The sequence below is a fragment of the Danio aesculapii genome, chromosome 4 (assembly GCF_903798145.1).
Source record: "Danio aesculapii chromosome 4, fDanAes4.1, whole genome shotgun sequence".
Classification (NCBI taxonomy): Eukaryota; Metazoa; Chordata; class Actinopteri; order Cypriniformes; family Danionidae; genus Danio; species Danio aesculapii.
Genome location: NC_079438.1, coordinates 26,436,940 through 26,450,708, shown reverse-complemented (window position 1 = coordinate 26,450,708; position 13,769 = coordinate 26,436,940). Strand labels below are relative to the sequence as shown.

At 36.3% G+C, this 13,769-nt stretch overlaps 3 non-coding genes and 1 pseudogene across 3 annotated transcripts; 1 reads left to right on the top strand and 3 right to left on the bottom strand.

Annotated features, from left to right (window-relative positions):
• The window catches only part of LOC130223494 (oocyte zinc finger protein XlCOF6-like), a 170,541-nt pseudogene that overhangs the window by 13,881 nt on the left and 142,891 nt on the right, over positions 1 to 13,769 (bottom strand).
• Positions 12,245 to 12,316, top strand: trnad-guc (transfer RNA aspartic acid (anticodon GUC)). The gene has a single exon. It is a non-coding gene; the product is annotated as a tRNA-Asp (tRNA).
• On the bottom strand, positions 12,403 to 12,474 carry trnag-ucc (transfer RNA glycine (anticodon UCC)). The gene has a single exon. It is a non-coding gene; the product is annotated as a tRNA-Gly (tRNA).
• Positions 13,471 to 13,542, bottom strand: trnag-ucc (transfer RNA glycine (anticodon UCC)). The gene has a single exon. It is a non-coding gene; the product is annotated as a tRNA-Gly (tRNA).

Genomic DNA, 13,769 nt, shown 5'->3' with positions numbered 1-13,769 from the left:
AATCCAGAGGTCTTAATTTCTTTAGATGCCCATAAGACTTTTGATAGAGTATATCTATTTATTTACAGCACTTTAAAAAATTGGATTTGGCCCTGGATTCTGTTCCTGGATTAAAATTTTATATTCTAGGCCCCAAGCATCCATTCAAACAAATTACATAATTTTTAAATGCTTTTCACTCTCTAGGGGAACAAGACAGGGCTGCCCTCTGTCCCCTCGGCTCTTGACATTGCCATCGAACCTCTAGCAAGCGTATTAAGAAACTCAGATGGCTTGCAAGGAATTTTCAGAGAGCGACAAGAACATAAGTTCCTGCTATATGCGGATGATCTTCTTTTTCTGTCAATTCCAGATACATGTATTCCTAAAGCTCTTACAATAATTTCAGAATTTGGAAATGTTACTGGATACAAAGTCAATCTAGCAAAGAGTCTCCTTTTCTCGATCAATGATAGAGCACAGCAAATGTCCTTCCAATCCTTTCCATTTTCAGTAAGTTCTGATAAATTTGTATATCTGGGTGTGAGTGTGACACGCAAATATAAGGATTTGTTCAATAATCATTTTAAAACAACATAAGACAAAGCCACTCGAGACATGACACGGTGGTCAACCCTTCCTTTATCTTTGGCTGGGAAGATCGATTCCATTAAAATGACAATAATACAAAAATTTGTTTCTATTTCAGACCGTGCCTGTTTTTATTTCCAAGTCATTTTTCAAGGAGTTGAGTAACTTTATTTCTATATTTCTCAGGGATAAGAAAATTCCTCGCATAAGAAAAGAATTCTTGGAAAGAAAGAAGGAAGAGTGTGGATTGGCAATGCCAAATTTATTATACTATTATTGGGCGGCCAATTTACAAAAACTGATATTCTGGTTTTCCAACATCTGTAATGATGAGGCCCCACTTTGGTTACTGATGGAACAGCACACATCTAATCCAGTGTCTTTACGCTCACTACTTTTTGCTCTGATTCCAGTGAGTAAACAGTATTCTACGAATAACCTAGTTATTAATGGATCACTCAGAATATGGTCACAATTCAGACTTCACTTTATTAATAAACAAGCATTGCCTTCTGCTCCCATTTTGTTAAATCCGTTATTCCCTCCCTTTCTTATAGATTCAGCATTCCAATGATGGTCTAGAAAGGGAGTAAACAGTGTTAAGGACCTGTTTAAAGATGACATATTTATCTCATTTTAACAGTTAAGAACAGACATTGAGATTCCCCAGTCTAATTTTTTTTAAGTACCTTCAGGTCTGTAGTTTCATTAAAAAACACTTCTCTCCTTCACTGAACCAACCAGAAGTATGCTGGATAGATGAATTGGTAAATATGGACCCATATCAAAGGGGTATCATGTCCATGTTATATGAAGTGATCCAAAGAACTGCCTCCCCTTCCCTAAATCATATAAAGCAAAAATGGGAAGACGAACTGGGACTAGAAATATCAGATACAGCCTGGCAATATGCCATAGAACTGGTACACTCATCTTCTGTATGTATTAGACATGGTCTTCTTCAGTTTAAGGTGCTTCATAGACTTCACCTATCTAGGAGCAAGCTGGCAAAAATGTACCAGAGACAGATTTATCTTGCCCCAGATGTGGTTTGGAGCCAGCAGATCTGAGTAATATGTTCTGGGGATGCCCTAGATTACATAAATTTTGGACCGATATTTTTAGATCATTTTTATCTATATGTAATAAAGATATGGATCCTAATCCTTTGGCCTCAATTTTTGGTACAGTGCCAGAAGAAATGTACCTGTCAACTAATCACATAGAAATCATTGCCTTTTCTTCTTTATTGGCCAGATGCCTGATTCTTCTCAGGTGGAAAAAAGCAAACCCGCCATCCCACAAACATTGGATATTAAAAGTGTTATCACATCTTAAACTCGAGCACCTGAAGTACACCATCCGAGGCTCTACAAAAAAGTTTTATGAGGTTTGGCAGCCTTTCCTATCCTACACTGAACGCTTAGGGGTTATTATATCACAAGTAAGAATTTATCCCTAATTTCCTAATTTGTTTTATCTATTTTTATTTATTTTTCTCTTTCTCCTTTTTCTTTATAGGGTGTGAGTATGTCTGTAGCTATGTACCATGTTAATTTGTTGTTCAATATGTGTGTTGTGGAAAAATTAATAAAACTATTTGAATAATAAGAATGTAAGCAGTACCAAAAAAATAGTGTTTAGAATGAGTAATAATCCCATTAATCTAGTTACAGTACATGTCTCTATCGAAGGTCTGTGAATTTAAGCTAATTATTCATTAAAGAAGGACAAGCCATTCTCATACGTGACTGTTCTTTGTGTGACTGAAATGTAGGCAATAGCTGTGTTTCCATCCAAAAATGTGAATTAAATTTATTTGCAAACCTGGAATATCGCATAAAACATGTGCGAATAAAGCAGCGTTTCCATCCAATGAATCAAAGAAAACAAAAATCATAATTTCCTGATTAACTGGTGACAAATATTAACAGCAAAACAGAATTTACTGCGGTAGGAGCTACATGAATCTTTTCTTTATTTAATAAATGATTTTCACCTCAGAGTACAATGCCGACATCCAAGCGCGTATTGGCGTTTGAAGCCATGAGATGCGGAGAACAGACGCTCTTGACAAGCTCCAAACGCTCTGGAGGTCATTAATAATATAACAACATTAATACTGAAACGGTTAAGGGGTTTTAGAATGACCAAAACAACATTTCAGATGTTTTACAGTGTGCTCAGCCTGCTCGTTTGTCCATTCACACATTTTCATCATCATATGATCTCTTATAACAAACCTCTTTTTAATGCACATACTGGAATTTGTTTAGTAAAAGTGCTTGTGTTGTTTACGTAAGTTTATCTTTTCTTATTGAATAAAAAGTTTGTCCTACTCAGTTATGCGCATGTTTTTTATGCCTATATTTCAAAAGTTCAAAATGTGCATCATGACGTTTTCATCAACCGTCTTTAAAAAGGGAGAGGAGATCGACAGAAACTCAGAGTTTGGAGAATAAAACCTGCTACTGACCAGGTTAGGTTCACAGCGTAAGTTACCACGGTAACTGACTCTGAGTTAAAGTTACCTCTCTTTCAGAAACAGGCTTGACTTACCCTGCTTTCTAAAGTTTGACAAACCTGCCATTTCGAAACGAAAAACACAGAGTTTCTCTCATTTCAGGGTTAAAATACTTAGTTTTCACTTAACCTTCTTTCTGAAACAGGGCCCTGATCTCATATGCTATCGTTTTAGAACTTCAGTTGCCTATTAGAGAAATGACCAGGAATAATCAACGGCTACTTGCTCTACAAACAAGTGTGTTCATGACTATACATACAAAGAAACACAATAAAATTAGAAAATACGACTTTGCAACAGGCGACGTGGTGGTGCAGTAGGTAGTGCTATTGCCTCACTGCAAGGAGGTCACTGGTTCGAGCCTTGGCTGGGTCAGTTGGCGTTTCTGTGTGGAGTTTGCATGTTCTCACCACGTTTGTGTGAGTTTCCTTCGGGTGCTCCGGTTTCCCCCACAGTCCAAAAGACATGCGGTACAGATGAATTGGGTAAAGCTAAATTGTCCGTAGTGTATGAGTGTGAATGAATATGTATGGATGTTTCCAAGATATGGGTTGCAGCTGGAAGGGCATAAAACATATGCTGGATAAGTTGGCGGTTCATTCTGCTGTGGTGACCCCAGATTAATAAAGGGACTAAGCCGAAAAGAATATGAATGAATGAATGAATGGATGACTTTACAACATCAAGCAGTATTAGGCATGGGCCAGTATAAGATTCTGACGATATGATAACCTTGAATAACAATATCACGGTTTCACAGCACTGTGATTACTGCTCTTCTTTTTAAATGTCTGGGTAAAACACAAAAACTTTTCCCCCTTTGAACACAATATATTTTCAAACAAAACAAAATGTAAAAAAAAAAACTTACATATATCATCCCATGCCTAAGCAGCATAACACTGTTTTTACAATCTAAAAATTCATTCTTTAAAAAAGTCTCAAGCAAAAAAATTCCAATGGCGGCGCCTGCTGGTACATGAAGATTATGGTCAATATTCGGATGAACTTTACACTCAAATGTTTGCATATCATCAACATGCTGTAATCCATTACTTATCAGCAAAAGTCATTTAGACTAGTTTGTTGGCCAGTTGTAGTCAGTGCAATGCTAAACATTATTGTTCCACTATAATTTGTTCGTTTTCCTTCATGTCCTCCCACAACATCATCATATAGTTTAGAATACTGTACAATAACAATTAATTATTTTAGTGTCCATTTCATTCAGCATATTTAAAATTATGACATACTTTAAACCAGGGTTTCTGCAGGTTTCCCCAAGTTAAATGCAATACTTCTAAAGACATTTTTAAAACCATTATGAATGAAATTTTAGACTCATAAAGGGCTAAAGGCTAATAATACAATAATAAATGAATAATGAAAAAGAAAATATTTTAAATATTGTGTAAAAAATAGCAAGCTTTACTTGTATCCATACACTTTTTCCAAAATAAACTTTATTTAAATAAAAAAAAAAAATGAACAAAAGTTTTAAAAGTTTTAAAAACTATAATAAACTAAATCTATACACAACAATCTGTCAAGGTCGATGTCCTCAGCAGAGCACGTTTAAACAAATGTTATTGTAAGGAAAATAATTAAACTATTATGATAAATAGAGTTAAAATGACTTTTTTGAATAAAAAGTTGAAAGTTTTATTGAGATGGATTGTTGGTGATTGTATGGGTTTTGGCCAGATCGGGTAGCAAAACATGAACAAAGGAAAATGAAGACTTGTTTTGAAAAGATTTAAGACCTACAACACAATATTTCAGTAAATTTAAGACTTTTTAAGGCCTAAATTTTTGATTTTGGAATTTACGACATTATAAGACCCCACAGAAACCATGTTTAAACACAATAGCCCTGGTAATTACTTATTATAATAATGATGTAATTCTAACTCAGATACTATCTGTGAGAACTAGTGACAACTACTAGAAACAAGTTTAAACCCATAAAGAAGTTGTAATTGTGATCAACGTGACATGCAAATGGAAAGTACTAAGCCAACATCACTGTAATAGCAGATATCTTCTATGAGAATACTGTAGGTCAAATATCGTCAGCTCAGTCAAACTTTTTTTTTAATTTAATGTTTTTAAAGTTTATTATATTTTTATTCTTTATTATTTTATGTTTTTATTTATTTTATATAGCGCCAGTGCTTAAGGACGCTTTACAAACAGTAGGAGAACAAGAAAAGCAATAACCTTAAGAAGGTAGAGAAAATGGGAGACTAATAATACATAAAAGAATGACAAAAGACATGAGAACAAGTAACAAGAAAGAAACTCATTCCTGTCTTTCAATGAGTGCTTATGTGCATTTAGGAGAACTAGGCAGCACACTCAGGGCTGCAAGATGGATTTAATTTAGTATTCTTATTATTAAAATATATCTGAATGAGGATCAAATGACTGAGTTGGTCTTTAAGAATGAAAACTAACCTGTTTGTTCCTGCCGATCTTCCTGTTTGACTCTGAATGTTTCTTCAATCTTCACATCTTCACTCTCCTCTTTAATAAACGCCATCTTTATAACAGTGTGGAGATCAGTCGCTTCCGCAGGAGTTTTTCTCTGTGTTTAGACACTTTATCCTGTTTAAAATAAATAAAACAATGAACAGAAACTAAATAACTTCTCTTCAACACTTGCGTCAACAGCTTCTTTATATGAGAGTAATTAACAAAAAGAAATCAGGTAAAATGTTTCTTTAAAACACTTATTACACACTTTTTTGTTACTTTATTCAAACAATAGCCCTCAGTTACTGAGAATAAAATAGTACTACGTTGTATAAAGGGTTAAAATAATATTTCCAACAACAGGAACATAATTTAGCATCGTATATATAACCTAAAACGTCAGAACTTTAAATTTAAATCGGTTTATATCTGTAAACGTTTTAAAAACTCAAACCTTTCTCCAGTTGAATCACAGCGCTGAAGCGGCGCCGCCTGATGACGTCACACACCACGCCAAAATAAAAGTCTTTTTTGTTTTGCTTTTTTGCCACTTACTGTTGCAGTCATGACTTATGGATAAATTTCTTCCGTGTTTTTCACTTTACACTATATCTGCTCCCTCTCTCTCTCTCTCTCACACACACACACACACAAACCTTTAAAAACACATTACTTCCTATTAATATCTGAGTCCAAATTTCATCTTCATGATTATGACCTCTTTTTTTGTCTATTTCTACAACTTCATAGGCCTATATAGGGTTTCTTTTTTTCATATGAATTGTCGTCTCTTATTATCTGTGTTCCACGTTTCCTGCCATTCTTTAGCAATATCTTCAGTAATAATACTTAATTTACCTTTACTTACAGAAGCATTAAAGGGGTAGTTCACATAAAAATTACAATTCTGTCATTTCCTCATCCTCTACTTGTTCCAAACCTGTTTGAGTTTCTTCTGCTGATCGACTCCTAAAATACCTAAGGTAATTCAGTTCCTGCATAATTTGAGGATACATTCATTGAGTTTATTCTTTCCATGTTCTTTTTTCAGTTTCAGTTTAATAAATCGTGCTGTATATTTCTTTTTATATGTAACATATAACATTTATCTGTATTCACTTTACTCATATTGAATGTATTATTGAGTCTTATGTGTCCTTAAGTTATAATATTATTAATCTGACTTCTGTCCTGTTTTTACTGGTCATTGTTTTAACTTTAATTAAATATTCAATATTTATAAGTTTCAGATGTTTTTGCCAGTGATTATCAATGCCTCATGTGATTAGTGCTCTTCCTTCATTTTTCAGATAAATATTCAATATTTATAAGAGTTTCAGATGTTTTTGCCAGTGATTATCAATGCCTCATGTCATTAGTGCTCTTCCTTCATTTTTCAGATAAATCTCTATTTAATCATAAGTTTTAAATCTTCTTTCAGTAAATGATCAGCTGTTGATTGTCCTACCCTTACAAAAATAGCCTTTTTCTGCAGGAACCTGCTGGTATCCTGTAGGAATTATGAAATCCTGCAGGACAAAATGACAATATGTGCAGGCAATTCCTACAGATTTTAGAATCATGCAGTACTTTTTACAGGAATCCTGAATGATCTATTTTTCCCTGCAGGATAGCTGCTGTCCTGCAGGAATTATAAAATCCTGGAGGATACATTGATGATATGTGCAGGAATTTCTTGCAGGTTTTACAACGGATCCAAGCAAGTGACAAATTCTGCAGGATTTTATAATTCCTGCAGGACTTGCAGGAGTTATTTGCTGTAATTGGAATGAAAGAAAGAAATGCTGTCACTTGCTGTTGGTAGCAATAGAATATGAGTTCTAACAGATAAAGAATACAACAAACAAACAAAAAATAAATACATAAATAAATAAAAGAATACAAATAGATTATAGGCAATTATAAAAATCAACCATTACTCTAAACCATTCAAATTATACATTTGTGTTTTACATTTTATTCCTATACTTTTTTATTTCATTCATTAAAATGTCAATCCATCTATCTATTTTAATTCAACTCCCATCTGTTTTGTTGGATGCAAAAAACAACAACAACTGTAAGACCTGTCCGTGAGGTAGACACATGTTAAACGTATGTCTGTGCATTTTATAAGTTCAACAGAGTCTATCCCTCTTTCTTTTAAAATGTTTGTTGCTGTTATCCCTGCTTCTCTGTCTTTTTGACCAGAGCAACCTATTTTATTCTGTCTCCATTGCCTTTTTGTGGCAGCTGGAACTGGTGCCTCTTCGTTTAAGTACACTTTTTATTCCATTTTTATCCTTTAAAAAGAAGCAGGTTAGTGTTATTGTAAGTGTGATTGGTAAACATAATGTGTTTTCTGCAATATTAGAGTAAATTTAATTAGTAAATTATTATAAACATTTATTAAACATTTGAAATAAAATAAGATATAAATGCAAAATTGAAATTAGATAATACATTGCTGCCAATAATGTATAGGTCTATATTATACAAGTATAATAATTACAATATTTTAAGCAGGGCTCCGAACCGGTTCAAGAAACGGAAACGAAAAACAGAAACGAATGACATATTTCAGGAACAGAAATGAAAAACGAAAAAAAGATCAACTTTAATCATTCTGAACAGAAACGTTTACAGTTAACCGGTTAATAACGTTATTTTATCGTTCTCTTTATTATATGAATTTGGGAGACAAAAAGCATTAATTTAAAGCCTGTGTACAAATGCGACGGTGACGCATACAACGTGAAATGCCCGCGAAGCAGACGTCATAAGCGAGAGTCGTTTCTGATGTGATGAGCTAGTCCTAAAGGTTACCGAGAACCTGCTCTTTCGGTTGAAGTTATTGTTACTAAAACTTGTATTTATACTAAATGAATTATTGATTGTCGATTGTTTTTAGATGGGTCTCCATGAAGAAAATCCTTTTGTTAACATTTCTCTTATGACAGATCATCTGATAAATCAATCTGTAATATTGAAGGATGAGGGGCAGATCATAAACATGATAGATAAAGTTTTGCATGATATGATAGATATTATCAAACAACTCAAGCATTTTCCATTCGGATAATTACAGTATTTAATAGCTTAGTCCTTATAAACAATCCAATAATAAAATACTTAATTTACAAGGCTACTGAAGAATTACCCGAATATGCAATATGATCCGCATAATGATCACAGTGAAATGAGGTAAGCGCTCGTTTTTATATAAACTCTAAATGTTTGACCGTGATGCCTATTTAGGCCTATGCCAGTCTATAAAAAGATAATATAGCTTGAAACCCTAATATTTTAAAGTTTGCACAACCAGTGTTTGGTCTTATTAACCTGCCCATAATTAAACGTCATTTAGCCTACTTTTTGATTACTTGATCTGCGGATTAACGGCAGCACCGGCGGACATAAATGAGATCTGTGCAACCCAGGGTTTTATGTGTCCCCAATATACACAATCAAGAGAGTGCACGACTCCATAAGGTAACATAAACTGCACACACTTCATTATGTAATGTGTGAATTCAGGGACGCGTCTCACAGCGCAAAGCATAACTTATTAAATGCCCATGTTTAATTGGTCATCGATAAGATCTATCGGGTTTAAAGGGTTACCGACAATAAATCAATCGAGTAATCGTTAGCATCCCTAGTTTAATCAATCATAAAAGTAAAAGTAGTGTCAATGTAATTAAAATGCACGCACAATCTATCACTTAATCTATCCAATACAGGGCTCTAGAATAAATTTTGCCTTGGTGCGCCTTTTTTTCTTAGGTGAACCACGCATTGCATAGTATTTTACATTTACATTAAAGATAAATAAGGCAAGAATATGAGAATGATACTTTTTATATTTTTACACAGACAAAAATTTCTTGTGGTAGTGCACTTGTTATATAAAAATCTTTGTAATTGTAACATTCAACACGCAATACAGTGCCATCAAAAAAACTAAACTAAACCGTATAATCTTTTGTATTTACAAGTAATATTAAGTTTTATACTCGGCCTATGCCTAAATCCAAAAAGCACAAAATAATTTATATATTTATAAATTACACTGATTGAACTAAATAACTATACATTCTGTTTCCCCCACAGTCCACAGGTGGATTGGGTAGGCTAAACTGTCTGTAGTGAATGAGTGTGTATGGATTTTTCACAGAGATGGGTTGCGGCTGGAAGGGCATCCGCTGCGTAAAAACGTGCTGGATAAGTTGGCGGTTCATTCCGCTGTGGTGAGCCCGGATTAATAAAGGGACTAAGCCAAAAAGAAAATGAATGAATGAATGAAGTCCTAATCTTATTCTCTGATTAATACAAAAGTAATCTAGCAATGCCGCACCACTGACAAGCAAATGGCAGAGAAACAAAGCAACCACAGAAATTGCGAAAACAGCAGTGAGCACTTTTTCCAAAGTTATGCCTTTCTTTTTTAAATTTAATTACTGTGTGTTTAATGTTAAATAAATCAATAATGAATAGGCCTATAAGTGTATCCTGTGTGTGTGTGTGTGTGCGTGTGTGTCCACCAACTGTGTCTTTCATTACTGAAGCAGCTCTCTTCTAATCCCGAAAGTTACTTCATCTGTCTGGCAATATTTCGGCAATATTTAAATTTAGATGAGCCTATAGTCAACATTTGCAGAAACTGTGCAGCTGCACATTGAATCTGAGGTCTCATCTCGCTCTCGCTGTCATCCAGACATCGATATGTAGACACCACATAAACGTCAAGTTGTGAAATTGAGGCCGGTACCAGCTGAAGCCCTTGTGAAATGTCAAAATACAGCACTGAAATGAACAAGTAATGTTTTTCAGACAAAAAGTCTATCTAGGATATCTGTAAAAACGCAATCAGAGCCAATGTTATGTAGAAGTAGTGTTGCCTAAACAGCTATTACATTTCTAATCAAATTTAAACCAAAATACAATTGCATTTTTTGTTTGATAAAAATATACGGAAACAAATTAAATCAAAAGTTGGCTATTTTGTAATTTGTAATTTTGTAATTTGTTTTAATATTAATAAAAACATACTTCGACTATTAAAGCTTAACGGCTATACGCTGCCAATGGCCATTAATAAATATTATTTTACTTTGTACTGGAGCATAATGTATATTTTACAATAAAAACTAAATATAGCATGTCTCACTGTCATCTAAAACAATTCATAACACATCAGAACTGTAGACCTGCAGTGTGTAGCCTAAACTGTATGCAGGGGGTGTTGGTCAATAGCCTACTGCGCATAATTGAACTAATATCTCCTAGTAGCCTAAAATAGCCTAATTTGAGAGATTTAAAAAATAAAAGACACTTTAAAAAAGAAACAACACGCAAATCGAAAACAAATAAAGCTGGTTGCGTGTTTCAGCACTTGCCGCTCCATACCTAGGAGTGGGGCTGTGTGTGTAGCGCCTTTAACTATATAGAGCTTTTAACAGCATATTGTCAAAGCAATAAACAGTATCAAACAGAATCATTTGGCTGTTGCCTTTCACAAGGGTGGCAACGGACTAAGTGATATATACAGCAGCCAAAAGGAAATGCGTTGGCTGGGAATTGAACGCGGGTCAACTGCTTGGAAGGCAGCTATGCTCACCACTATACCACCAACGCTTGCAGACATCTCTTGCCAGATGAGCTCAAAAAGAATGCTTTCAACCAAGGCTCTCTTTGTCTTGGTTCGGCACTGAAAAACATATCCAGCATAAGGATCCCAACCATCTCAAAATGTACTGATCTACCCACGTGTCATGGGACATCTTCACAAGAGTGGCGCCTGGCCATGTAATGTTACGGCAGCCAAAAGGAATACATTTGCTGGGAATATACGTAGAAGCCAGCTATGCTCACCACTATATTACCAAGGCATGTAGACATCCTCTCACAGAAGTGTAGAAAATGAAAGCTTTCAAACAAGGAGTTCTTTGTGTGGGCGAAAAAAAAAATGTTGAGTATGGATCCCATCTCTTTCTGACGTTGAGGTTGGATAAAGCGTTCGAAGGTACAACCTCACCCAAAAAAAGGGAGGTCAATGATTTCACTCTGCAGTGGTGGAGTTGTCATCTTCTGTCATCCAGTATTCACTGTAATGAGCTCCCCCGGTTTGAATGTCATTGCAAGGGTTGACTTGATGCAGCTCATGAAAGGGCAAGCTGACATTTTGTGGAGTAAAAGCTGGGCAATGTGTGAGAATGAATGGCGTGCTTTGTTTGCTGCAAAACATGCTAATAACGTTCTTCTGTGTGATGCACTGTTCAAGTTACTGCTGATGACCAGTCGAAGACTATTGAAGAAGCAAGGATTATTAATGAAGAAAAACTGTCCAAGCCCAGTTTTCTACCCTCCTCTTGCTGTCAGCCAAGGTCTTTAGTGCCAGCACTGTAGACAATGCTGTTAGGACTGGATTACATTGCTGATCTGTATGGGGGGAGGAAAGGTTTTTTGCTCCGCAGATCCTCGTTAGTACAGTGGACAGTAAGACTGATGAAGAAGCAAGGATTATTAATGAAGAAAAACTATCCAAGCCCAGTTTTCTACCCTCCTCTTGCTGTCAGCCAAGGTCTTTAGTGCCAGCACTGCAGACAATGCTGTTAGGACTGGATTACATTGCTGGTCTGTGTGGGGGGAGGAAAGTTTTTTTTGCTCCGCAGATCCTCGTTAGTATAGTGGACAGTATCTCCGCCTGTCACGCGGAAGACCGGGGTTCGATTCCCCGACGGGGAGGCCCTCCTTTGTCTTTTACTTTTTGGCTGTTGCCTTTCACAAGGTTGGCAACTAACTAAGTGATATAAACAGCAGCCAAAAGGAAATGCGTTGGCCGGGAATCGAACCCAAGTCAACTGCTTGGAAGGCAGCTATGCTCACCACTATACCACCAACGCTTGCAGACATCTCTTGCCAGATGAGCTCAAAAAGAATGCTTTCAACCTAGGCACTCTTTGTCTTGGTTCGGCACTGAAAAACATGTCCAGCATATGGATCCCAACCATCTCAAAATGCACTGATCTACCCACATGTCATGGGACATCTTCACAAGAGTGGCGCCTGGCCATGTAATGTTACGGCAGCCAAAAGGAATACATTTGCTGGGAATATACGTAGAAGCCAGCTATGCTCACCACTATATTACCAACGCTTGTAGACATCCTCTCACAGAAGTGTAGAAAATGAAAGCTTTCGACCAAGGAGTTCTTTGTGTGGGTGAAAAAAAATGTCGAGTATGGATCCCATCTCTTTCTGACGTTGAGGTTGGATAAAGCGTTCGAAGTTACAACCTCACCCAAAAAAAGGGAGGTCGATAATTTCACTCTTCAGTGGTGGAGTTCTCATCTTCTGTCACCCAGTATTCACTGTAATGAGCTCCCCCGGTTTGAATGTCATTGCAAGGGTTGACTGGATGCAGCTCATGAAAGGGCAAGCTGACATTTTGTGGAGTAAAAGCTGGGCAATGTGTAGGAATGAATGGCGTGCTTTGTTTGCTGCAAAACATGCTAATAACGTTCTCCTGTGTGATGCACTGTTCAAGTTACTGCTGATGACCAGTCGAAGACTATTGAAGAAGCAAGGATTATTAATGAAGAAAAACTGTCCAAGCCCAGTTTTCTACCCTCCTCTTGCTGTCAGCCAAGGTCTTTAGTGCTAGCACTGCAGACAATGCTGTTAGGACTGGATTACATTGCTGATCTGTGTGGGGAAGAACGGGTTTTTTTACTCCGCAGATCCTCGTTAGTATAGTGGACAGTATCTCCGCCTGTCACGCGGAAGACTGGGGTTCGATTCCCTGACGGGGAGGCCCTCCTTTGTCTTTTACTTTTTGGCTGTTGCCTTTTACAAAGTTGGCAACGGACTAAGTGATATAAACAGCAGCCAAAAGGAAATGCGTTGGCCGGGAATCGAACCCGGGTCAACTGCTTGGAAGGCAGCTATGCTCACCACTATAATACCAACGCTTGTAGACATCCTCTCACAGAAGTGTAGAAAATGAAAGCTTTCGACCAAGGAGTTCTTTGTGTGGGTGAAAAAAAATGTTGAGTATGGATCCCATCTCTTTCTGACGTTGAGGTTGGATAAAGTGTTCGAAGTTACAACCTCACCCAAAAAAAGGGAGGCCGATAATTTCACTCTTCAGTGGTGGAGTTATCATCTTCTGTTACCCAGTATTTACTGTAATGAGCTC